The 23,866-nt window shown below is 47.6% G+C and overlaps 13 non-coding genes and 1 pseudogene across 13 annotated transcripts; all 14 read right to left on the bottom strand.

Moving 5' to 3' along the window:
• Positions 1-2,587: 2,587 nt before the first annotated feature.
• On the bottom strand, positions 2,588-2,681 carry LOC142264691 (U2 spliceosomal RNA; annotated as a pseudogene).
• Positions 2,682-4,068: 1,387 nt separating this feature from the next.
• Positions 4,069-4,259, bottom strand: LOC142264697 (U2 spliceosomal RNA). The gene has a single exon (XR_012731152.1). It is a non-coding gene; the product is annotated as a U2 spliceosomal RNA (small nuclear RNA).
• Positions 4,260-5,646: 1,387 nt separating this feature from the next.
• LOC142264696 (U2 spliceosomal RNA) lies at positions 5,647-5,837 on the bottom strand. Its single transcript, XR_012731151.1, has one exon. It is a non-coding gene; the product is annotated as a U2 spliceosomal RNA (small nuclear RNA).
• Positions 5,838-7,224: 1,387 nt separating this feature from the next.
• On the bottom strand, positions 7,225-7,415 carry LOC142264693 (U2 spliceosomal RNA). Its single transcript, XR_012731150.1, has one exon. It is a non-coding gene; the product is annotated as a U2 spliceosomal RNA (small nuclear RNA).
• A 1,387-nt stretch (positions 7,416-8,802) lies between these two features.
• LOC142264681 (U2 spliceosomal RNA) lies at positions 8,803-8,993 on the bottom strand. Its single transcript, XR_012731142.1, has one exon. It is a non-coding gene; the product is annotated as a U2 spliceosomal RNA (small nuclear RNA).
• Positions 8,994-10,380: 1,387 nt separating this feature from the next.
• Positions 10,381-10,571, bottom strand: LOC142264669 (U2 spliceosomal RNA). The gene has a single exon (XR_012731131.1). It is a non-coding gene; the product is annotated as a U2 spliceosomal RNA (small nuclear RNA).
• Positions 10,572-11,958: 1,387 nt separating this feature from the next.
• On the bottom strand, positions 11,959-12,149 carry LOC142264657 (U2 spliceosomal RNA). Its single transcript, XR_012731120.1, has one exon. It is a non-coding gene; the product is annotated as a U2 spliceosomal RNA (small nuclear RNA).
• Positions 12,150-13,536: 1,387 nt separating this feature from the next.
• On the bottom strand, positions 13,537-13,727 carry LOC142264644 (U2 spliceosomal RNA). Its single transcript, XR_012731109.1, has one exon. It is a non-coding gene; the product is annotated as a U2 spliceosomal RNA (small nuclear RNA).
• A 1,387-nt stretch (positions 13,728-15,114) lies between these two features.
• LOC142264631 (U2 spliceosomal RNA) lies at positions 15,115-15,305 on the bottom strand. Its single transcript, XR_012731098.1, has one exon. It is a non-coding gene; the product is annotated as a U2 spliceosomal RNA (small nuclear RNA).
• A 1,387-nt stretch (positions 15,306-16,692) lies between these two features.
• LOC142264737 (U2 spliceosomal RNA) lies at positions 16,693-16,883 on the bottom strand. Its single transcript, XR_012731188.1, has one exon. It is a non-coding gene; the product is annotated as a U2 spliceosomal RNA (small nuclear RNA).
• Positions 16,884-18,270: 1,387 nt separating this feature from the next.
• Positions 18,271-18,461, bottom strand: LOC142264725 (U2 spliceosomal RNA). The gene has a single exon (XR_012731177.1). It is a non-coding gene; the product is annotated as a U2 spliceosomal RNA (small nuclear RNA).
• Positions 18,462-19,848: 1,387 nt separating this feature from the next.
• On the bottom strand, positions 19,849-20,039 carry LOC142264713 (U2 spliceosomal RNA). The gene has a single exon (XR_012731166.1). It is a non-coding gene; the product is annotated as a U2 spliceosomal RNA (small nuclear RNA).
• Positions 20,040-21,426: 1,387 nt separating this feature from the next.
• Positions 21,427-21,617, bottom strand: LOC142264701 (U2 spliceosomal RNA). The gene has a single exon (XR_012731155.1). It is a non-coding gene; the product is annotated as a U2 spliceosomal RNA (small nuclear RNA).
• A 1,387-nt stretch (positions 21,618-23,004) lies between these two features.
• LOC142264625 (U2 spliceosomal RNA) lies at positions 23,005-23,195 on the bottom strand. The gene has a single exon (XR_012731092.1). It is a non-coding gene; the product is annotated as a U2 spliceosomal RNA (small nuclear RNA).
• Positions 23,196-23,866: the final 671 nt, after the last annotated feature.

The raw sequence follows: 23,866 nt of genomic DNA, 5'->3' as shown, positions 1-23,866 counted from the left end.
AAGGGCTGACCATTACTGGCCACAATTGTTAAATCATCATCTGGGCCATGGTCAATGTCTGAATCAGCCCAATATCTTTTGTACAGTTTATAGGGGATGGTCGTTACCTGGGACCCAGTATCCAGGAGGGCATTCAAAGGGATCCCATCCAGCACAATAGGAAGGACCGGTCGTCCTCCCACATACTTGCTGCGGCTGGGGGTTGAGCCGGGCTTCCTTACACCTGGGGGTCGGCTCCTGGCCCCAGGCTCGGCCCATTTAAAGGACAGTATCGTGCAATGTGGCCCGCCTGGCTGCAGCGGCGGCAGATCGGTTGTCCCGTTGAATCATACCGGTCTGTGTCTCTGCCTCGGGTCGGCGGAACCCTCCTCTGTCGCATCCATGGGACGTCATCTGGGCTGGAGGCCAACTCGATTTTTGCAGGCGATGGGGTCACTTGTAGGGACTGCACGATCTTGGCAAGGGCAGCTACAGTCTTGGTCAGCTCCTGGAACTGCTGTCTGAGCTCTGCAGTGGGATCCTTATCCAGGGACTGCGCCTCAGCCCCTGCAGTGGCTCGTGTTGCAGGCACCACCCCGGGGTACGTGATAGCAAGAGGCCGGAGGGGCACTGGGTCATTCGGTGTAGATTCTCTCAGTACCCGGATGGCCTGGTCCTTAAACTTTGCAAAGTCCAGAGCAGGGTTCTGCAGGACCATGATACGCAGCTGGGTCCTGTGGGCATCTGACAGGAGCCCCTCTATGAACTGCTCAGTTAGGAGTTTGTGTTCTTCACGTACACTCTCTGGGTCCACTTGTTTAACCGCTTTCAGGGCCTCCTGCAGGTTTAAGGCATAGTCCCTTATGCTGTCTGTGGGCCGCTGCTTGCACCCAAAGAATCTCATCTTTATCTCTGCTGCGGTGCGGGTGTCAAAAGTACTCTTTAGCTTGGCCAGTATCTGGGTTACTGTCCCTTTATCTGTATCAGGCCAGGACTTCACTTCACGCTGGGCTGCGCCGGCTAGCTGTCCCATTAATATGCCCACCTTCTGGCTCTCAGTCAGCGGATACACCCGGAATAAGCTGTGCAGGCTTTCTCTGAAGTCGCTCAAGGTATGGGACTCCCCGGAATACTGCGGCAGCCATTCTGCGCCCGGTATGTACGGCATGGTGATCGGCATTACCGGCGCTACAGCGGGGGATGGGGCGACGGCGACAGGGATCGCTTCGGCGGGCGCTGCGGCGTCTCGGGCTATGGCAGCCACCTGCCCTCCCTCTGCGTCGGACATCTTCCTCCCCCTTAGTGAACCTTACCAGGCTCCGTTCACTTTTCAAATTTCCTTCCGGGTCGCGCGGGGTTAACAGCGCTCTGCTCTGATGGCGCGCTCCCTTCGCGCTCTTTGTCAGGCACGCCCCCCTTCTTCCTGCGCTCAGTGAGGATAATGGCGGCGGCAGTTTTCAAACAGTGAAACACGCAGTAATACAGTCTTTAAAGCGCAATTATTCAGGCGCACAGTACCCGGTGGAACCGGGCACGAAATCCTGTTCGCAGCGCCAAAAGTTGACTCGCCCACCCCAGGGCTATGGGACACTCGGTGCCGGGCCGGACTAGTCCGGTGGTAGTCAGTGGTGGCTGGGCCCGGCTCCGTGGCCCTGGTGGGTGTCAGTTGAATATGTGGCTGATGAGTTGAAGTTAATGTTCGTGACGCCACCTGTGGTATGCGGCTATTAAGCCGCCGCTGCTATGGGAGAACTCCGGGGTGATGTTATGGCAGCTATGATGTTACTGCTTCCCACAGGTGGAGCGATGCCCCGGGATACAGTTGGTGCCCGTGAAAGTCTATGGTGTTGTGTGGCTAACACGGTGCAGGGCCGACAGGCGAGGAAAGAACCAGGCACAAACAACAGTCTCTTTACCTTCTCCTCTTTTACTCTGGGAACAGTCCAGTCCTGGGAGACCGTTACAGGTGGTGATGGGGATCCGGTCGGCCTGGAAGTACTTGGGATGATCTTTCTGGCCAGCTGAGTATGAGGCCTACTCCTGTACTTTGCTTTGTGATGATAGGACCCTGCTTCTCTGAATCCAGCAATGGCCCTCTTTGCTGCTGGGACCGATGGCACGTCCCTTCTTTCTGTAGGTGGCTGCGCAGACCCTCTCTCTGGTGCTTCTCCGCTGGAGTCCACACCGGGCCCTGATGCTGCAGCTGTACCTTGGATGTTTCTGGGCCAGGGGCTTGCAGCTCTCCTGCCCTTCGGACTCGGCTACCAGGGACGGATTTTATACCCTGGCAACCACAGACTCCGATGTCTGAGTCTCTCTGCTGCCTCTCAGCTATTCCTGCTTCTCTGGGCCAAGCTGCTCCTGCTCTAGGCCCCAGATTCACAGGACAGCTCACTCTGCGTCTGTTCACTTTCACTACTCCCTTCAGACTGACTCCACTTCCTCCCTCTGGTCAGGTAGAGGAAGGCTCCCTGGAATTCCAGGTTCAGAGCTCCCCCTGCTGGCCGGAGGGAGAACTGTGTTGGGTGTTAAACCTGCTGGCCAATGGATCTCCCAATTACCTCCAGGCTCAGCATTAACCCTTTGAGAGGGCAATGCTGTTGTGGCGACCAGGTCCTAGGGCGCCACAGGGGACGTATCAGATATTAAACTGATAAGAACAGATACTACACTTGATCTTAGCCAAAAGGCCGAGAAGCGATAACCAGAATTGGTTTGGGCCTCGAGTGGCACCCTGGCCTATGCCGGACACATCTTAGGGAGAGAGAGCGAGAGGGAGACAAACCCACGCCTACACAAGACATTTTGTCACCCAAGCCAACCCTTGAAAAGGCTGCTTTGCAGAGCAAAAACAAGAAGAATGGTGCGTTTTGCAGCCGCCGCCCACTGCAATGAATCTGAATAACTCCTCCTTTAGGGCGCAAGCAACTCCCCTCCCCCTTGCAGTCTTTCCAATTCACGATACAAAAAGACGGACAGGACAGGTTGCCTGACTCTCCGTCACTGCCACCCTTTGCCATCCTTACCCGTAGAAAGCCCTTTCATCATCCCCAAACCCTAATCTTTTCCCTTTCCTTCCCAGCCCCCAAACCCTGCCCTCTGTACCTTTCTCACCACCCGCTTCCCTTCTCCTGTCATCCCCCTACCACCCGGGAAAAAAAGAGATTGCCCCCTCCTTCCACTAGCCCACCCTCCCACCCAAAGAACAACTTCTTCTGCGCAGCTTGTTTTCTAGGCAGCAGCGCTATTGTGATGTCATCGGGGGGCATTGTGACAAGCCGCCAGTGTTCCGTCTCTTCATGTTGTGCACAGTTCAAACGGAAAATACATCAACAGGCAGACTACAGAAAAGCTTACTATCAAAGGTTAGAGGGGGGCTTTCTCAGAGGGCTTTTTACAGTTTTTCTATTCCCAATTAGCCGTTTAAGTGTACTTATTGAAAGTAGTAATTCTTTCATAGGCCGCCCTTTCTTAGTATTTGACGTTCCTTATATTGCGGTATGAGGCTTCGCAGTAGGTTGCAAACATTCATCACCCATGACTGTCCCCAATTGAGCTCAGAAGCTCAATGTCTATCATGACCTCTCTTTTAGAATGTCCAAGAGCAAGCAAACTATTCCTCCAGGAGAGGGCGCCAACAGACTACTAAAGAGATCATCATTACTCAAAGAAAACCCCAAAAACCAATGCATGATAGGAATAAACAGGTAACTTTCTTTGGAGTGGAAGCGGAGAGATCGCACCAGATGCCAATTCTAGATCTTATCACACCTGTGGTCACTGCAGCAGCAGGTGAATCCACTTTGTCCAAAAGGGATCTATTCCATTCAATTGCAAATGATCTAGATAAGACAGAGAACTGCAGCACGGGGACATAGCCGAGTTGGTCAGGTTGAGTGGTGATGAGTTTGCTATTTGGATGAATAAAGAAAGTCAAAAGTGTGAAAGATAAAAAACAAAAGGAGGAAGTGTGAAAAGTGAATGGGCCAAATTGAGGTGCATATGAAGACGTATGCTTTCTTCCAATTCATTAAATCGGGCTAATATGAATCAGGTGAATTGAGTTCTGCTTTTGGAAACTGGGTTAAGAAGGGGTGCACCGTTCCTGGAGGTACTGCAATACCAGGTCAATGCGTGGAGTGGACAGAGCAAGCTCTTTTTCCATCTCCCTGTTCTAAAAATCCATTTAATATATGGTCCCCAGATAGGGGACGTATCAGATATTAAACTGATAAGAACAGATACTACACTTGATCTTAGCCAAAAGGCCGAGAAGCGATAACCAGAATTGGTTTGGGCCTCGAGTGGCACCCTGGCCTATGCCGGACACATCTTAGGGAGAGAGAGCGAGAGGGAGACAAACCCACGCCTACACAAGACATTTTGTCACCCAAGCCAACCCTTGAAAAGGCTGCTTTGCAGAGCAAAAACAAGAAGAATGGTGCGTTTTGCAGCCGCCGCCCACTGCAATGAATCTGAATAACTCCTCCTTTAGGGCGCAAGCAACTCCCCTCCCCCTTGCAGTCTTTCCAATTCACGATACAAAAAGACGGACAGGACAGGTTGCCTGACTCTCCGTCACTGCCACCCTTTGCCATCCTTACCCGTAGAAAGCCCTTTCATCATCCCCAAACCCTAATCTTTTCCCTTTCCTTCCCAGCCCCCAAACCCTGCCCTCTGTACCTTTCTCACCACCCGCTTCCCTTCTCCTGTCATCCCCCTACCACCCGGGAAAAAAAGAGATTGCCCCCTCCTTCCACTAGCCCACCCTCCCACCCAAAGAACAACTTCTTCTGCGCAGCTTGTTTTCTAGGCAGCAGCGCTATTGTGATGTCATCGGGGGGCATTGTGACAAGCCGCCAGTGTTCCGTCTCTTCATGTTGTGCACAGTTCAAACGGAAAATACATCAACAGGCAGACTACAGAAAAGCTTACTATCAAAGGTTAGAGGGGGGCTTTCTCAGAGGGCTTTTTACAGTTTTTCTATTCCCAATTAGCCGTTTAAGTGTACTTATTGAAAGTAGTAATTCTTTCATAGGCCGCCCTTTCTTAGTATTTGACGTTCCTTATATTGCGGTATGAGGCTTCGCAGTAGGTTGCAAACATTCATCACCCATGACTGTCCCCAATTGAGCTCAGAAGCTCAATGTCTATCATGACCTCTCTTTTAGAATGTCCAAGAGCAAGCAAACTATTCCTCCAGGAGAGGGCGCCAACAGACTACTAAAGAGATCATCATTACTCAAAGAAAACCCCAAAAACCAATGCATGATAGGAATAAACAGGTAACTTTCTTTGGAGTGGAAGCGGAGAGATCGCACCAGATGCCAATTCTAGATCTTATCACACCTGTGGTCACTGCAGCAGCAGGTGAATCCACTTTGTCCAAAAGGGATCTATTCCATTCAATTGCAAATGATCTAGATAAGACAGAGAACTGCAGCACGGGGACATAGCCGAGTTGGTCAGGTTGAGTGGTGATGAGTTTGCTATTTGGATGAATAAAGAAAGTCAAAAGTGTGAAAGATAAAAAACAAAAGGAGGAAGTGTGAAAAGTGAATGGGCCAAATTGAGGTGCATATGAAGACGTATGCTTTCTTCCAATTCATTAAATCGGGCTAATATGAATCAGGTGAATTGAGTTCTGCTTTTGGAAACTGGGTTAAGAAGGGGTGCACCGTTCCTGGAGGTACTGCAATACCAGGTCAATGCGTGGAGTGGACAGAGCAAGCTCTTTTTCCATCTCCCTGTTCTAAAAATCCATTTAATATATGGTCCCCAGATAGGGGACGTATCAGATATTAAACTGATAAGAACAGATACTACACTTGATCTTAGCCAAAAGGCCGAGAAGCGATAACCAGAATTGGTTTGGGCCTCGAGTGGCACCCTGGCCTATGCCGGACACATCTTAGGGAGAGAGAGCGAGAGGGAGACAAACCCACGCCTACACAAGACATTTTGTCACCCAAGCCAACCCTTGAAAAGGCTGCTTTGCAGAGCAAAAACAAGAAGAATGGTGCGTTTTGCAGCCGCCGCCCACTGCAATGAATCTGAATAACTCCTCCTTTAGGGCGCAAGCAACTCCCCTCCCCCTTGCAGTCTTTCCAATTCACGATACAAAAAGACGGACAGGACAGGTTGCCTGACTTTCCGTCACTGCCACCCTTTGCCATCCTTACCCGTAGAAAGCCCTTTCATCATCCCCAAACCCTAATCTTTTCCCTTTCCTTCCCAGCCCCCAAACCCTGCCCTCTGTACCTTTCTCACCACCCGCTTCCCTTCTCCTGTCATCCCCCTACCACCCGGGAAAAAAAGAGATTGCCCCCTCCTTCCACTAGCCCACCCTCCCACCCAAAGAACAACTTCTTCTGCGCAGCTTGTTTTCTAGGCAGCAGCGCTATTGTGATGTCATCGGGGGGCATTGTGACAAGCCGCCAGTGTTCCGTCTCTTCATGTTGTGCACAGTTCAAACGGAAAATACATCAACAGGCAGACTACAGAAAAGCTTACTATCAAAGGTTAGAGGGGGGCTTTCTCAGAGGGCTTTTTACAGTTTTTCTATTCCCAATTAGCCGTTTAAGTGTACTTATTGAAAGTAGTAATTCTTTCATAGGCCGCCCTTTCTTAGTATTTGACGTTCCTTATATTGCGGTATGAGGCTTCGCAGTAGGTTGCAAACATTCATCACCCATGACTGTCCCCAATTGAGCTCAGAAGCTCAATGTCTATCATGACCTCTCTTTTAGAATGTCCAAGAGCAAGCAAACTATTCCTCCAGGAGAGGGCGCCAACAGACTACTAAAGAGATCATCATTACTCAAAGAAAACCCCAAAAACCAATGCATGATAGGAATAAACAGGTAACTTTCTTTGGAGTGGAAGCGGAGAGATCGCACCAGATGCCAATTCTAGATCTTATCACACCTGTGGTCACTGCAGCAGCAGGTGAATCCACTTTGTCCAAAAGGGATCTATTCCATTCAATTGCAAATGATCTAGATAAGACAGAGAACTGCAGCACGGGGACATAGCCGAGTTGGTCAGGTTGAGTGGTGATGAGTTTGCTATTTGGATGAATAAAGAAAGTCAAAAGTGTGAAAGATAAAAAACAAAAGGAGGAAGTGTGAAAAGTGAATGGGCCAAATTGAGGTGCATATGAAGACGTATGCTTTCTTCCAATTCATTAAATCGGGCTAATATGAATCAGGTGAATTGAGTTCTGCTTTTGGAAACTGGGTTAAGAAGGGGTGCACCGTTCCTGGAGGTACTGCAATACCAGGTCAATGCGTGGAGTGGACAGAGCAAGCTCTTTTTCCATCTCCCTGTTCTAAAAATCCATTTAATATATGGTCCCCAGATAGGGGACGTATCAGATATTAAACTGATAAGAACAGATACTACACTTGATCTTAGCCAAAAGGCCGAGAAGCGATAACCAGAATTGGTTTGGGCCTCGAGTGGCACCCTGGCCTATGCCGGACACATCTTAGGGAGAGAGAGCGAGAGGGAGACAAACCCACGCCTACACAAGACATTTTGTCACCCAAGCCAACCCTTGAAAAGGCTGCTTTGCAGAGCAAAAACAAGAAGAATGGTGCGTTTTGCAGCCGCCGCCCACTGCAATGAATCTGAATAACTCCTCCTTTAGGGCGCAAGCAACTCCCCTCCCCCTTGCAGTCTTTCCAATTCACGATACAAAAAGACGGACAGGACAGGTTGCCTGACTTTCCGTCACTGCCACCCTTTGCCATCCTTACCCGTAGAAAGCCCTTTCATCATCCCCAAACCCTAATCTTTTCCCTTTCCTTCCCAGCCCCCAAACCCTGCCCTCTGTACCTTTCTCACCACCCGCTTCCCTTCTCCTGTCATCCCCCTACCACCCGGGAAAAAAAGAGATTGCCCCCTCCTTCCACTAGCCCACCCTCCCACCCAAAGAACAACTTCTTCTGCGCAGCTTGTTTTCTAGGCAGCAGCGCTATTGTGATGTCATCGGGGGGCATTGTGACAAGCCGCCAGTGTTCCGTCTCTTCATGTTGTGCACAGTTCAAACGGAAAATACATCAACAGGCAGACTACAGAAAAGCTTACTATCAAAGGTTAGAGGGGGGCTTTCTCAGAGGGCTTTTTACAGTTTTTCTATTCCCAATTAGCCGTTTAAGTGTACTTATTGAAAGTAGTAATTCTTTCATAGGCCGCCCTTTCTTAGTATTTGACGTTCCTTATATTGCGGTATGAGGCTTCGCAGTAGGTTGCAAACATTCATCACCCATGACTGTCCCCAATTGAGCTCAGAAGCTCAATGTCTATCATGACCTCTCTTTTAGAATGTCCAAGAGCAAGCAAACTATTCCTCCAGGAGAGGGCGCCAACAGACTACTAAAGAGATCATCATTACTCAAAGAAAACCCCAAAAACCAATGCATGATAGGAATAAACAGGTAACTTTCTTTGGAGTGGAAGCGGAGAGATCGCACCAGATGCCAATTCTAGATCTTATCACACCTGTGGTCACTGCAGCAGCAGGTGAATCCACTTTGTCCAAAAGGGATCTATTCCATTCAATTGCAAATGATCTAGATAAGACAGAGAACTGCAGCACGGGGACATAGCCGAGTTGGTCAGGTTGAGTGGTGATGAGTTTGCTATTTGGATGAATAAAGAAAGTCAAAAGTGTGAAAGATAAAAAACAAAAGGAGGAAGTGTGAAAAGTGAATGGGCCAAATTGAGGTGCATATGAAGACGTATGCTTTCTTCCAATTCATTAAATCGGGCTAATATGAATCAGGTGAATTGAGTTCTGCTTTTGGAAACTGGGTTAAGAAGGGGTGCACCGTTCCTGGAGGTACTGCAATACCAGGTCAATGCGTGGAGTGGACAGAGCAAGCTCTTTTTCCATCTCCCTGTTCTAAAAATCCATTTAATATATGGTCCCCAGATAGGGGACGTATCAGATATTAAACTGATAAGAACAGATACTACACTTGATCTTAGCCAAAAGGCCGAGAAGCGATAACCAGAATTGGTTTGGGCCTCGAGTGGCACCCTGGCCTATGCCGGACACATCTTAGGGAGAGAGAGCGAGAGGGAGACAAACCCACGCCTACACAAGACATTTTGTCACCCAAGCCAACCCTTGAAAAGGCTGCTTTGCAGAGCAAAAACAAGAAGAATGGTGCGTTTTGCAGCCGCCGCCCACTGCAATGAATCTGAATAACTCCTCCTTTAGGGCGCAAGCAACTCCCCTCCCCCTTGCAGTCTTTCCAATTCACGATACAAAAAGACGGACAGGACAGGTTGCCTGACTTTCCGTCACTGCCACCCTTTGCCATCCTTACCCGTAGAAAGCCCTTTCATCATCCCCAAACCCTAATCTTTTCCCTTTCCTTCCCAGCCCCCAAACCCTGCCCTCTGTACCTTTCTCACCACCCGCTTCCCTTCTCCTGTCATCCCCCTACCACCCGGGAAAAAAAGAGATTGCCCCCTCCTTCCACTAGCCCACCCTCCCACCCAAAGAACAACTTCTTCTGCGCAGCTTGTTTTCTAGGCAGCAGCGCTATTGTGATGTCATCGGGGGGCATTGTGACAAGCCGCCAGTGTTCCGTCTCTTCATGTTGTGCACAGTTCAAACGGAAAATACATCAACAGGCAGACTACAGAAAAGCTTACTATCAAAGGTTAGAGGGGGGCTTTCTCAGAGGGCTTTTTACAGTTTTTCTATTCCCAATTAGCCGTTTAAGTGTACTTATTGAAAGTAGTAATTCTTTCATAGGCCGCCCTTTCTTAGTATTTGACGTTCCTTATATTGCGGTATGAGGCTTCGCAGTAGGTTGCAAACATTCATCACCCATGACTGTCCCCAATTGAGCTCAGAAGCTCAATGTCTATCATGACCTCTCTTTTAGAATGTCCAAGAGCAAGCAAACTATTCCTCCAGGAGAGGGCGCCAACAGACTACTAAAGAGATCATCATTACTCAAAACAAACCCCAAAAACCAATGCATGATAGGAATAAACAGGTAACTTTCTTTGGAGTGGAAGCGGAGAGATCGCACCAGATGCCAATTCTAGATCTTATCACACCTGTGGTCACTGCAGCAGCAGGTGAATCCACTTTGTCCAAAAGGGATCTATTCCATTCAATTGCAAATGATCTAGATAAGACAGAGAACTGCAGCACGGGGACATAGCCGAGTTGGTCAGGTTGAGTGGTGATGAGTTTGCTATTTGGATGAATAAAGAAAGTCAAAAGTGTGAAAGATAAAAAACAAAAGGAGGAAGTGTGAAAAGTGAATGGGCCAAATTGAGGTGCATATGAAGACGTATGCTTTCTTCCAATTCATTAAATCGGGCTAATATGAATCAGGTGAATTGAGTTCTGCTTTTGGAAACTGGGTTAAGAAGGGGTGCACCGTTCCTGGAGGTACTGCAATACCAGGTCAATGCGTGGAGTGGACAGAGCAAGCTCTTTTTCCATCTCCCTGTTCTAAAAATCCATTTAATATATGGTCCCCAGATAGGGGACGTATCAGATATTAAACTGATAAGAACAGATACTACACTTGATCTTAGCCAAAAGGCCGAGAAGCGATAACCAGAATTGGTTTGGGCCTCGAGTGGCACCCTGGCCTATGCCGGACACATCTTAGGGAGAGAGAGCGAGAGGGAGACAAACCCACGCCTACACAAGACATTTTGTCACCCAAGCCAACCCTTGAAAAGGCTGCTTTGCAGAGCAAAAACAAGAAGAATGGTGCGTTTTGCAGCCGCCGCCCACTGCAATGAATCTGAATAACTCCTCCTTTAGGGCGCAAGCAACTCCCCTCCCCCTTGCAGTCTTTCCAATTCACGATACAAAAAGACGGACAGGACAGGTTGCCTGACTTTCCGTCACTGCCACCCTTTGCCATCCTTACCCGTAGAAAGCCCTTTCATCATCCCCAAACCCTAATCTTTTCCCTTTCCTTCCCAGCCCCCAAACCCTGCCCTCTGTACCTTTCTCACCACCCGCTTCCCTTCTCCTGTCATCCCCCTACCACCCGGGAAAAAAAGAGATTGCCCCCTCCTTCCACTAGCCCACCCTCCCACCCAAAGAACAACTTCTTCTGCGCAGCTTGTTTTCTAGGCAGCAGCGCTATTGTGATGTCATCGGGGGGCATTGTGACAAGCCGCCAGTGTTCCGTCTCTTCATGTTGTGCACAGTTCAAACGGAAAATACATCAACAGGCAGACTACAGAAAAGCTTACTATCAAAGGTTAGAGGGGGGCTTTCTCAGAGGGCTTTTTACAGTTTTTCTATTCCCAATTAGCCGTTTAAGTGTACTTATTGAAAGTAGTAATTCTTTCATAGGCCGCCCTTTCTTAGTATTTGACGTTCCTTATATTGCGGTATGAGGCTTCGCAGTAGGTTGCAAACATTCATCACCCATGACTGTCCCCAATTGAGCTCAGAAGCTCAATGTCTATCATGACCTCTCTTTTAGAATGTCCAAGAGCAAGCAAACTATTCCTCCAGGAGAGGGCGCCAACAGACTACTAAAGAGATCATCATTACTCAAAGAAAACCCCAAAAACCAATGCATGATAGGAATAAACAGGTAACTTTCTTTGGAGTGGAAGCGGAGAGATCGCACCAGATGCCAATTCTAGATCTTATCACACCTGTGGTCACTGCAGCAGCAGGTGAATCCACTTTGTCCAAAAGGGATCTATTCCATTCAATTGCAAATGATCTAGATAAGACAGAGAACTGCAGCACGGGGACATAGCCGAGTTGGTCAGGTTGAGTGGTGATGAGTTTGCTATTTGGATGAATAAAGAAAGTCAAAAGTGTGAAAGATAAAAAACAAAAGGAGGAAGTGTGAAAAGTGAATGGGCCAAATTGAGGTGCATATGAAGACGTATGCTTTCTTCCAATTCATTAAATCGGGCTAATATGAATCAGGTGAATTGAGTTCTGCTTTTGGAAACTGGGTTAAGAAGGGGTGCACCGTTCCTGGAGGTACTGCAATACCAGGTCAATGCGTGGAGTGGACAGAGCAAGCTCTTTTTCCATCTCCCTGTTCTAAAAATCCATTTAATATATGGTCCCCAGATAGGGGACGTATCAGATATTAAACTGATAAGAACAGATACTACACTTGATCTTAGCCAAAAGGCCGAGAAGCGATAACCAGAATTGGTTTGGGCCTCGAGTGGCACCCTGGCCTATGCCGGACACATCTTAGGGAGAGAGAGCGAGAGGGAGACAAACCCACGCCTACACAAGACATTTTGTCACCCAAGCCAACCCTTGAAAAGGCTGCTTTGCAGAGCAAAAACAAGAAGAATGGTGCGTTTTGCAGCCGCCGCCCACTGCAATGAATCTGAATAACTCCTCCTTTAGGGCGCAAGCAACTCCCCTCCCCCTTGCAGTCTTTCCAATTCACGATACAAAAAGACGGACAGGACAGGTTGCCTGACTTTCCGTCACTGCCACCCTTTGCCATCCTTACCCGTAGAAAGCCCTTTCATCATCCCCAAACCCTAATCTTTTCCCTTTCCTTCCCAGCCCCCAAACCCTGCCCTCTGTACCTTTCTCACCACCCGCTTCCCTTCTCCTGTCATCCCCCTACCACCCGGGAAAAAAAGAGATTGCCCCCTCCTTCCACTAGCCCACCCTCCCACCCAAAGAACAACTTCTTCTGCGCAGCTTGTTTTCTAGGCAGCAGCGCTATTGTGATGTCATCGGGGGGCATTGTGACAAGCCGCCAGTGTTCCGTCTCTTCATGTTGTGCACAGTTCAAACGGAAAATACATCAACAGGCAGACTACAGAAAAGCTTACTATCAAAGGTTAGAGGGGGGCTTTCTCAGAGGGCTTTTTACAGTTTTTCTATTCCCAATTAGCCGTTTAAGTGTACTTATTGAAAGTAGTAATTCTTTCATAGGCCGCCCTTTCTTAGTATTTGACGTTCCTTATATTGCGGTATGAGGCTTCGCAGTAGGTTGCAAACATTCATCACCCATGACTGTCCCCAATTGAGCTCAGAAGCTCAATGTCTATCATGACCTCTCTTTTAGAATGTCCAAGAGCAAGCAAACTATTCCTCCAGGAGAGGGCGCCAACAGACTACTAAAGAGATCATCATTACTCAAAGAAAACCCCAAAAACCAATGCATGATAGGAATAAACAGGTAACTTTCTTTGGAGTGGAAGCGGAGAGATCGCACCAGATGCCAATTCTAGATCTTATCACACCTGTGGTCACTGCAGCAGCAGGTGAATCCACTTTGTCCAAAAGGGATCTATTCCATTCAATTGCAAATGATCTAGATAAGACAGAGAACTGCAGCACGGGGACATAGCCGAGTTGGTCAGGTTGAGTGGTGATGAGTTTGCTATTTGGATGAATAAAGAAAGTCAAAAGTGTGAAAGATAAAAAACAAAAGGAGGAAGTGTGAAAAGTGAATGGGCCAAATTGAGGTGCATATGAAGACGTATGCTTTCTTCCAATTCATTAAATCGGGCTAATATGAATCAGGTGAATTGAGTTCTGCTTTTGGAAACTGGGTTAAGAAGGGGTGCACCGTTCCTGGAGGTACTGCAATACCAGGTCAATGCGTGGAGTGGACAGAGCAAGCTCTTTTTCCATCTCCCTGTTCTAAAAATCCATTTAATATATGGTCCCCAGATAGGGGACGTATCAGATATTAAACTGATAAGAACAGATACTACACTTGATCTTAGCCAAAAGGCCGAGAAGCGATAACCAGAATTGGTTTGGGCCTCGAGTGGCACCCTGGCCTATGCCGGACACATCTTAGGGAGAGAGAGCGAGAGGGAGACAAACCCACGCCTACACAAGACATTTTGTCACCCAAGCCAACCCTTGAAAAGGCTGCTTTGCAGAGCAAAAACAAGAAGAATGGTGCGTTTTGCAGCCGCCGCCCACTGCAATGAATCTGAATAACTCCTCCTTTAGGGCGCAAGCAACTCCCCTCCCCCTTGCAGTCTTTCCAATTCACGATACAAAAAGACGGACAGGACAGGTTGCCTGACTTTCCGTCACTGCCACCCTTTGCCATCCTTACCCGTAGAAAGCCCTTTCATCATCCCCAAACCCTAATCTTTTCCCTTTCCTTCCCAGCCCCCAAACCCTGCCCTCTGTACCTTTCTCACCACCCGCTTCCCTTCTCCTGTCATCCCCCTACCACCCGGGAAAAAAAGAGATTGCCCCCTCCTTCCACTAGCCCACCCTCCCACCCAAAGAACAACTTCTTCTGCGCAGCTTGTTTTCTAGGCAGCAGCGCTATTGTGATGTCATCGGGGGGCATTGTGACAAGCCGCCAGTGTTCCGTCTCTTCATGTTGTGCACAGTTCAAACGGAAAATACATCAACAGGCAGACTACAGAAAAGCTTACTATCAAAGGTTAGAGGGGGGCTTTCTCAGAGGGCTTTTTACAGTTTTTCTATTCCCAATTAGCCGTTTAAGTGTACTTATTGAAAGTAGTAATTCTTTCATAGGCCGCCCTTTCTTAGTATTTGACGTTCCTTATATTGCGGTATGAGGCTTCGCAGTAGGTTGCAAACATTCATCACCCATGACTGTCCCCAATTGAGCTCAGAAGCTCAATGTCTATCATGACCTCTCTTTTAGAATGTCCAAGAGCAAGCAAACTATTCCTCCAGGAGAGGGCGCCAACAGACTACTAAAGAGATCATCATTACTCAAAGAAAACCCCAAAAACCAATGCATGATAGGAATAAACAGGTAACTTTCTTTGGAGTGGAAGCGGAGAGATCGCACCAGATGCCAATTCTAGATCTTATCACACCTGTGGTCACTGCAGCAGCAGGTGAATCCACTTTGTCCAAAAGGGATCTATTCCATTCAATTGCAAATGATCTAGATAAGACAGAGAACTGCAGCACGGGGACATAGCCGAGTTGGTCAGGTTGAGTGGTGATGAGTTTGCTATTTGGATGAATAAAGAAAGTCAAAAGTGTGAAAGATAAAAAACAAAAGGAGGAAGTGTGAAAAGTGAATGGGCCAAATTGAGGTGCATATGAAGACGTATGCTTTCTTCCAATTCATTAAATCGGGCTAATATGAATCAGGTGAATTGAGTTCTGCTTTTGGAAACTGGGTTAAGAAGGGGTGCACCGTTCCTGGAGGTACTGCAATACCAGGTCAATGCGTGGAGTGGACAGAGCAAGCTCTTTTTCCATCTCCCTGTTCTAAAAATCCATTTAATATATGGTCCCCAGATAGGGGACGTATCAGATATTAAACTGATAAGAACAGATACTACACTTGATCTTAGCCAAAAGGCCGAGAAGCGATAACCAGAATTGGTTTGGGCCTCGAGTGGCACCCTGGCCTATGCCGGACACATCTTAGGGAGAGAGAGCGAGAGGGAGACAAACCCACGCCTACACAAGACATTTTGTCACCCAAGCCAACCCTTGAAAAGGCTGCTTTGCAGAGCAAAAACAAGAAGAATGGTGCGTTTTGCAGCCGCCGCCCACTGCAATGAATCTGAATAACTCCTCCTTTAGGGCGCAAGCAACTCCCCTCCCCCTTGCAGTCTTTCCAATTCACGATACAAAAAGACGGACAGGACAGGTTGCCTGACTTTCCGTCACTGCCACCCTTTGCCATCCTTACCCGTAGAAAGCCCTTTCATCATCCCCAAACCCTAATCTTTTCCCTTTCCTTCCCAGCCCCCAAACCCTGCCCTCTGTACCTTTCTCACCACCCGCTTCCCTTCTCCTGTCATCCCCCTACCACCCGGGAAAAAAAGAGATTGCCCCCTCCTTCCACTAGCCCACCCTCCCACCCAAAGAACAACTTCTTCTGCGCAGCTTGTTTTCTAGGCAGCAGCGCTATTGTGATGTCATCGGGGGGCATTGTGACAAGCCGCCAGTGTTCCGTCTCTTCATGTTGTGCACAGTTCAAACGGAAAATACATCAACAGGCAGACTACAGAAAAGCTTACTATCAAAGGTTAGAGGGGGGCTTTCTCAGAGGGCTTTTTACAGTTTTTCTATTCCCAATTAGCCGTTTAAGTGTACTTATTGAAAGTAGTAATTCTTTCATAGGCCGCCCTTTCTTAGTATTTGACGTTCCTTATATTGCGGTATGAGGCTTCGCAGTAGGTTGCAAACATTCATCACCCATGACTGTCCCCAATTGAGCTCAGAAGCTCAATGTCTATCATGACCTCTCTTTTAGAATGTCCAAGAGCAAGCAAACTATTCCTCCAGGAGAGGGCGCCAACAGACTACTAAAGAGATCATCATTACTCAAAGAAAACCCCAAAAACCAATGCATGATAGGAATAAACAGGTAACTTTCTTTGGAGTGGAAGCGGAGAGATCGCACCAGATGCCAATTCTAGATCTTATCACACCTGTGGTCACTGCAGCAGCAGGTGAATCCACTTTGTCCAAAAGGGATCTATTCCATTCAATTGCAAATGATCTAGATAAGACAGAGAACTGCAGCACGGGGACATAGCCGAGTTGGTCAGGTTGAGTGGTGATGAGTTTGCTATTTGGATGAATAAAGAAAGTCAAAAGTGTGAAAGATAAAAAACAAAAGGAGGAAGTGTGAAAAGTGAATGGGCCAAATTGAGGTGCATATGAAGACGTATGCTTTCTTCCAATTCATTAAATCGGGCTAATATGAATCAGGTGAATTGAGTTCTGCTTTTGGAAACTGGGTTAAGAAGGGGTGCACCGTTCCTGGAGGTACTGCAATACCAGGTCAATGCGTGGAGTGGACAGAGCAAGCTCTTTTTCCATCTCCCTGTTCTAAAAATCCATTTAATATATGGTCCCCAGATAGGGGACGTATCAGATATTAAACTGATAAGAACAGATACTACACTTGATCTTAGCCAAAAGGCCGAGAAGCGATAACCAGAATTGGTTTGGGCCTCGAGTGGCACCCTGGCCTATGCCGGACACATCTTAGGGAGAGAGAGCGAGAGGGAGACAAACCCACGCCTACACAAGACATTTTGTCACCCAAGCCAACCCTTGAAAAGGCTGCTTTGCAGAGCAAAAACAAGAAGAATGGTGCGTTTTGCAGCCGCCGCCCACTGCAATGAATCTGAATAACTCCTCCTTTAGGGCGCAAGCAACTCCCCTCCCCCTTGCAGTCTTTCCAATTCACGATACAAAAAGACGGACAGGACAGGTTGCCTGACTTTCCGTCACTGCCACCCTTTGCCATCCTTACCCGTAGAAAGCCCTTTCATCATCCCCAAACCCTAATCTTTTCCCTTTCCTTCCCAGCCCCCAAACCCTGCCCTCTGTACCTTTCTCACCACCCGCTTCCCTTCTCCTGTCATCCCCCTACCACCCGGGAAAAAAAGAGATTGCCCCCTCCTTCCACTAGCCCACCCTCCCACCCAAAGAACAACTTCTTCTGCGCAGCTTGTTTTCTAGGCAGCAGCGCTATTGTGATGTCATCGGGGGGCATTGTGACAAGCCGCCAGTGTTCCGTCTCTTCATGTTGTGCACAGTTCAAACGGAAAATACATCAACAGGCAGACTACAGAAAAGCTTACTATCAAAGGTTAGAGGGGGGCTTTCTCAGAGGGCTTTTTACAGTTTTTCTATTCCCAATTAGCCGTTTAAGTGTACTTATTGAAAGTAGTAATTCTTTCATAGGCCGCCCTTTCTTAGTATTTGACGTTCCTTATATTGCGGTATGAGGCTTCGCAGTAGGTTGCAAACATTCATCACCCATGACTGTCCCCAATTGAGCTCAGAAGCTCAATGTCTATCATGACCTCTCTTTTAGAATGTCCAAGAGCAAGCAAACTATTCCTCCAGGAGAGGGCGCCAACAGACTACTAAAGAGATCATCATTACTCAAAGAAAACCCCAAAAACCAATGCATGATAGGAATAAACAGGTAACTTTCTTTGGAGTGGAAGCGGAGAGATCGCACCAGATGCCAATTCTAGATCTTATCACACCTGTGGTCACTGCAGCAGCAGGTGAATCCACTTTGTCCAAAAGGGATCTATTCCATTCAATTGCAAATGATCTAGATAAGACAGAGAACTGCAGCACGGGGACATAGCCGAGTTGGTCAGGTTGAGTGGTGATGAGTTTGCTATTTGGATGAATAAAGAAAGTCAAAAGTGTGAAAGATAAAAAACAAAAGGAGGAAGTGTGAAAAGTGAATGGGCCAAATTGAGGTGCATATGAAGACGTATGCTTTCTTCCAATTCATTAAATCGGGCTAATATGAATCAGGTGAATTGAGTTCTGCTTTTGGAAACTGGGTTAAGAAGGGGTGCACCGTTCCTGGAGGTACTGCAATACCAGGTCAATGCGTGGAGTGGACAGAGCAAGCTCTTTTTCCATCTCCCTGTTCTAAAAATCCATTTAATATATGGTCCCCAGATAGGGGACGTATCAGATATTAAACTGATAAGAACAGATACTACACTTGATCTTAGCCAAAAGGCCGAGAAGCGATAACCAGAATTGGTTTGGGCCTCGAGTGGCACCCTGGCCTATGCCGGACACATCTTAGGGAGAGAGAGCGAGAGGGAGACAAACCCACGCCTACACAAGACATTTTGTCACCCAAGCCAACCCTTGAAAAGGCTGCTTTGCAGAGCAAAAACAAGAAGAATGGTGCGTTTTGCAGCCGCCGCCCACTGCAATGAATCTGAATAACTCCTCCTTTAGGGCGCAAGCAACTCCCCTCCCCCTTGCAGTCTTTCCAATTCACGATACAAAAAGACGGACAGGACAGGTTGCCTGACTTTCCGTCACTGCCACCCTTTGCCATCCTTACCCGTAGAAAGCCCTTTCATCATCCCCAAACCCTAATCTTTTCCCTTTCCTTCCCAGCCCCCAAACCCTGCCCTCTGTACCTTTCTCACCACCCGCTTCCCTTCTCCTGTCATCCCCCTACCACCCGGGAAAAAAAGAGATTGCCCCCTCCTTCCACTAGCCCACCCTCCCACCCAAAGAACAACTTCTTCTGCGCAGCTTGTTTTCTAGGCAGCAGCGCTATTGTGATGTCATCGGGGGGCATTGTGACAAGCCGCCAGTGTTCCGTCTCTTCATGTTGTGCACAGTTCAAACGGAAAATACATCAACAGGCAGACTACAGAAAAGCTTACTATCAAAGGTTAGAGGGGGGCTTTCTCAGAGGGCTTTTTACAGTTTTTCTATTCCCAATTAGCCGTTTAAGTGTACTTATTGAAAGTAGTAATTCTTTCATAGGCCGCCCTTTCTTAGTATTTGACGTTCCTTATATTGCGGTATGAGGCTTCGCAGTAGGTTGCAAACATTCATCACCCATGACTGTCCCCAATTGAGCTCAGAAGCTCAATGTCTATCATGACCTCTCTTTTAGAATGTCCAAGAGCAAGCAAACTATTCCTCCAGGAGAGGGCGCCAACAGACTACTAAAGAGATCATCATTACTCAAAGAAAACCCCAAAAACCAATGCATGATAGGAATAAACAGGTAACTTTCTTTGGAGTGGAAGCGGAGAGATCGCACCAGATGCCAATTCTAGATCTTATCACACCTGTGGTCACTGCAGCAGCAGGTGAATCCACTTTGTCCAAAAGGGATCTATTCCATTCAATTGCAAATGATCTAGATAAGACAGAGAACTGCAGCACGGGGACATAGCCGAGTTGGTCAGGTTGAGTGGTGATGAGTTTGCTATTTGGATGAATAAAGAAAGTCAAAAGTGTGAAAGATAAAAAACAAAAGGAGGAAGTGTGAAAAGTGAATGGGCCAAATTGAGGTGCATATGAAGACGTATGCTTTCTTCCAATTCATTAAATCGGGCTAATATGAATCAGGTGAATTGAGTTCTGCTTTTGGAAACTGGGTTAAGAAGGGGTGCACCGTTCCTGGAGGTACTGCAATACCAGGTCAATGCGTGGAGTGGACAGAGCAAGCTCTTTTTCCATCTCCCTGTTCTAAAAATCCATTTAATATATGGTCCCCAGATAGGGGACGTATCAGATATTAAACTGATAAGAACAGATACTACACTTGATCTTAGCCAAAAGGCCGAGAAGCGATAACCAGAATTGGTTTGGGCCTCGAGTGGCACCCTGGCCTATGCCGGACACATCTTAGGGAGAGAGAGCGAGAGGGAGACAAACCCACGCCTACACAAGACATTTTGTCACCCAAGCCAACCCTTGAAAAGGCTGCTTTGCAGAGCAAAAACAAGAAGAATGGTGCGTTTTGCAGCCGCCGCCCACTGCAATGAATCTGAATAACTCCTCCTTTAGGGCGCAAGCAACTCCCCTCCCCCTTGCAGTCTTTCCAATTCACGATACAAAAAGACGGACAGGACAGGTTGCCTGACTTTCCGTCACTGCCACCCTTTGCCATCCTTACCCGTAGAAAGCCCTTTCATCATCCCCAAACCCTAATCTTTTCCCTTTCCTTCCCAGCCCCCAAACCCTGCCCTCTGTACCTTTCTCACCACCCGCTTCCCTTCTCCTGTCATCCCCCTACCACCCGGGAAAAAAAGAGATTGCCCCCTCCTTCCACTAGCCCACCCTCCCACCCAAAGAACAACTTCTTCTGCGCAGCTTGTTTTCTAGGCAGCAGCGCTATTGTGATGTCATCGGGGGGCATTGTGACAAGCCGCCAGTGTTCCGTCTCTTCATGTTGTGCACAGTTCAAACGGAAAATACATCAACAGGCAGACTACAGAAAAGCTTACTATCAAAGGTTAGAGGGGGGCTTTCTCAGAGGGCTTTTTACAGTTTTTCTATTCCCAATTAGCCGTTTAAGTGTACTTATTGAAAGTAGTAATTCTTTCATAGGCCGCCCTTTCTTAGTATTTGACGTTCCTTATATTGCGGTATGAGGCTTCGCAGTAGGTTGCAAACATTCATCACCCATGACTGTCCCCAATTGAGCTCAGAAGCTCAATGTCTATCATGACCTCTCTTTTAGAATGTCCAAGAGCAAGCAAACTATTCCTCCAGGAGAGGGCGCCAACAGACTACTAAAGAGATCATCATTACTCAAAGAAAACCCCAAAAACCAATGCATGATAGGAATAAACAGGTAACTTTCTTTGGAGTGGAAGCGGAGAGATCGCACCAGATGCCAATTCTAGATCTTATCACACCTGTGGTCACTGCAGCAGCAGGTGAATCCACTTTGTCCAAAAGGGATCTATTCCATTCAATTGCAAATGATCTAGATAAGACAGAGAACTGCAGCACGGGGACATAGCCGAGTTGGTCAGGTTGAGTGGTGATGAGTTTGCTATTTGGATGAATAAAGAAAGTCAAAAGTGTGAAAGATAAAAAACAAAAGGAGGAAGTGTGAAAAGTGAATGGGCCAAATTGAGGTGCATATGAAGACGTATGCTTTCTTCCAATTCATTAAATCGGGCTAATATGAATCAGGTGAATTGAGTTCTGCTTTTGGAAACTGGGTTAAGAAGGGGTGCACCGTTCCTGGAGGTACTGCAATACCAGGTCAATGCGTGGAGTGGACAGAGCAAGCTCTTTTTCCATCTCCCTGTTCTAAAAATCCATTTAATATATGGTCCCCAGATAGGGGACGTATCAGATATTAAACTGATAAGAACAGATACTACACTTGATCTTAGCCAAAAGGCCGAGAAGCGATAACCAGAATTGGTTTGGGCCTCGAGTGGCACCCTGGCCTATGCCGGACACATCTTAGGGAGAGAGAGCGAGAGGGAGACAAACCCACGCCTACACAAGACATTTTGTCACCCAAGCCAACCCTTGAAAAGGCTGCTTTGCAGAGCAAAAACAAGAAGAATGGTGCGTTTTGCAGCCGCCGCCCACTGCAATGAATCTGAATAACTCCTCCTTTAGGGCGCAAGCAACTCCCCTCCCCCTTGCAGTCTTTCCAATTCACGATACAAAAAGACGGACAGGACAGGTTGCCTGACTTTCCGTCACTGCCACCCTTTGCCATCCTTACCCGTAGAAAGCCCTTTCATCATCCCCAAACCCTAATCTTTTCCCTTTCCTTCCCAGCCCCCAAACCCTGCCCTCTGTACCTTTCTCACCACCCGCTTCCCTTCTCCTGTCATCCCCCTACCACCCGGGAAAAAAAGAGATTGCCCCCTCCTTCCACTAGCCCACCCTCCCACCCAAAGAACAACTTCTTCTGCGCAGCTTGTTTTCTAGGCAGCAGCGCTATTGTGATGTCATCGGGGGGCATTGTGACAAGCCGCCAGTGTTCCGTCTCTTCATGTTGTGCACAGTTCAAACGGAAAATACATCAACAGGCAGACTACAGAAAAGCTTACTATCAAAGGTTAGAGGGGGGCTTTCTCAGAGGGCTTTTTACAGTTTTTCTATTCCCAATTAGCCGTTTAAGTGTACTTATTGAAAGTAGTAATTCTTTCATAGGCCGCCCTTTCTTAGTATTTGACGTTCCTTATATTGCGGTATGAGGCTTCGCAGTAGGTTGCAAACATTCATCACCCATGACTGTCCCCAATTGAGCTCAGAAGCTCAATGTCTATCATGACCTCTCTTTTAGAATGTCCAAGAGCAAGCAAACTATTCCTCCAGGAGAGGGCGCCAACAGACTACTAAAGAGATCATCATTACTCAAAGAAAACCCCAAAAACCAATGCATGATAGGAATAAACAGGTAACTTTCTTTGGAGTGGAAGCGGAGAGATCGCACCAGATGCCAATTCTAGATCTTATCACACCTGTGGTCACTGCAGCAGCAGGTGAATCCACTTTGTCCAAAAGGGATCTATTCCATTCAATTGCAAATGATCTAGATAAGACAGAGAACTGCAGCACGGGGACATAGCCGAGTTGGTCAGGTTGAGTGGTGATGAGTTTGCTATTTGGATGAATAAAGAAAGTCAAAAGTGTGAAAGATAAAAAACAAAAGGAGGAAGTGTGAAAAGTGAATGGGCCAAATTGAGGTGCATATGAAGACGTATGCTTTCTTCCAATTCATTAAATCGGGCTAATATGAATCAGGTGAATTGAGTTCTGCTTTTGGAAACTGGGTTAAGAAGGGGTGCACCGTTCCTGGAGGTACTGCAATACCAGGTCAATGCGTGGAGTGGACAGAGCAAGCTCTTTTTCCATCTCCCTGTTCTAAAAATCCATTTAATATATGGTCCCCAGATAGGGGACGTATCAGATATTAAACTGATAAGAACAGATACTACACTTGATCTTAGCCAAAAGGCCGAGAAGCGATAACCAGAATTGGTTTGGGCCTCGAGTGGCACCCTGGCCTATGCCGGACACATCTTAGGGAGAGAGAGCGAGAGGGAGACAAACCCACGCCTACACAAGACATTTTGTCACCCAAGCCAACCCTTGAAAAGGCTGCTTTGCAGAGCAAAAACAAGAAGAATGGTGCGTTTTGCAGCCGCCGCCCACTGCAATGAATCTGAATAACTCCTCCTTTAGGGCGCAAGCAACTCCCCTCCCCCTTGCAGTCTTTCCAATTCACGATACAAAAAGACGGACAGGACAGGTTGCCTGACTTTCCGTCACTGCCACCCTTTGCCATCCTTACCCGTAGAAAGCCCTTTCATCATCCCCAAACCCTAATCTTTTCCCTTTCCTTCCCAGCCCCCAAACCCTGCCCTCTGTACCTTTCTCACCACCCGCTTCCCTTCTCCTGTCATCCCCCTACCACCCGGGAAAAAAAGAGATTGCCCCCTCCTTCCACTAGCCCACCCTCCCACCCAAAGAACAACTTCTTCTGCGCAGCTTGTTTTCTAGGCAGCAGCGCTATTGTGATGTCATCGGGGGGCATTGTGACAAGCCGCCAGTGTTCCGTCTCTTCATGTTGTGCACAGTTCAAACGGAAAATACATCAACAGGCAGACTACAGAAAAGCTTACTATCAAAGGTTAGAGG

The sequence above is a fragment of the Anomaloglossus baeobatrachus genome, unplaced genomic scaffold (genome assembly GCF_048569485.1).
Source record: "Anomaloglossus baeobatrachus isolate aAnoBae1 unplaced genomic scaffold, aAnoBae1.hap1 Scaffold_2681, whole genome shotgun sequence".
In the NCBI taxonomy this organism is placed as follows: domain Eukaryota; kingdom Metazoa; phylum Chordata; class Amphibia; order Anura; family Aromobatidae; genus Anomaloglossus; species Anomaloglossus baeobatrachus.
This window is presented reverse-complemented; position numbering and strand designations above follow the sequence as displayed.